A 1612-nucleotide genomic window follows, 5' to 3' on the forward strand; every position below is an offset into this window, starting at 1 on the left:
CTAAAAAAAATCAACCCAAATTCCCCCCAAAATTCCAACAATCTATTTTGTTTATATCAACTAATTTATCCTAATGCTAAAATGTAGAGGTGAAAGAGCTAGAATATCATCAACATAGCATGAGAGAAAAAAACAAAGTCAGAGCACTGTCCCTTTCCTGAAGATTTATGATAAAGCTATGGCACCAGATATTATGAATTTTCATAAGGGAAAAAAATGAATAAATAGCAGAGTAGAGGTCCCAGAAATAGAGACCATAAATCGTTACTGGAGTAGAAAGTCTCAGCTTTCCTCCACTGTAACAGAGAAGCAAAGGTAATGGAATGGTGTATGGACAGCCTTTTCAGAAAATAGTGCTGAATAGCCACATTTGAGAGAAAAAAAAATCTTTCCCTCAAATTGATTCAAAATAGATAGTAGACTTAAATGTGAACTGTGAAAATCTCAACTATCTAGAAGATAACATAGAAAAACTATGTGACCTTGGGAGTAGTGATGAACAAAAGTACAATCCTTTAAAGAAAAAATGATAAACTGGGCTTCACTAAAATGAAGATTCTGCTCTGTGAAGGACACTGATAAGGGAGTGCAAAGACAAGTCACAGAAGGAGGAAAAATGTTTGCAAACATATCTGATAAGGACTTGCATCCCAGATAGAAAAGAAACTCGTAAAATTCCACAATAAGAAAACAAAGACTATTTTAAAGTAGGCAAGGTACAAGCAATAGACTTGTCACCAAATAAGATGCACAGATGGTAAATAAGCACTTGAAAACATTTTTAACACCATATGTAATTCGGAGATTACAGATTAAAACAGCAACAGTGAGATGCCTCTACCAAACCAAACCAGACTGTCATGGAGTCGATGCCAACTCACAGTGACCCTATAGGACAGGGTAGAACTGCTCTGTGGATTTCTGAGACTGTAACTCTTTGCAGGAGTAGAAAGCCTGATATTTTTGTCTGACAAGTGGCTGGTGGTTTGGAACTGCTGACCTTGCAGTTAGCAGCCCAATGCATAAGCACTATACCACCAGGGCTCTCCCGCACCTATGAGAATAGTTAACATTCATAATACGGACACTGCCAAATGCTGCAGGGGTGTGTGAAACTGCATGCATTCTCATCCATGTGCTGGTGGGAATGCAAAATGGTACAACCACTTTGGAAATCCGTGTGACGGTTTCTTATAAAACTAAACATAGCCTACCATCCCATGCAACAGCCATGCTCCTAGGTATTTACCCAAATGAATTGAAAATGTACGTCAACACAAAAGCTTACATATAAAAGATTAGATCAATCTACTAATAATTCCCCAAATTTGGAAGCAATCAAAATTTCCTTTGGTGGGTAGATAAACTATGGTGCATCCATACAGTAAAGTATTATTAAGCAATAAAATGAAATAAGACAAAAAGAAACATGGCTTTAAAAAGAAGTCAGACTTAAAGACATTATATTGTATGATTTCAACTATATGAAAAATCAAAATTAAAGACCAGAAAGAAAAAAAAATCAGTTTTAGCCCAAAATTCATGAAAATGAAGGGAGGGTATTGTAGTTACATAATTTCATGTCAACTTAATAAAGAAGTGTAGGGGTGGG

Source organism: Echinops telfairi, unplaced genomic scaffold (genome assembly GCF_000313985.2).
Source record: "Echinops telfairi isolate 266 unplaced genomic scaffold, ASM31398v2 ScPeMD7_7424;HRSCAF=8462, whole genome shotgun sequence".
NCBI lineage: Eukaryota > Metazoa > Chordata > Mammalia > Afrosoricida > Tenrecidae > Echinops > Echinops telfairi.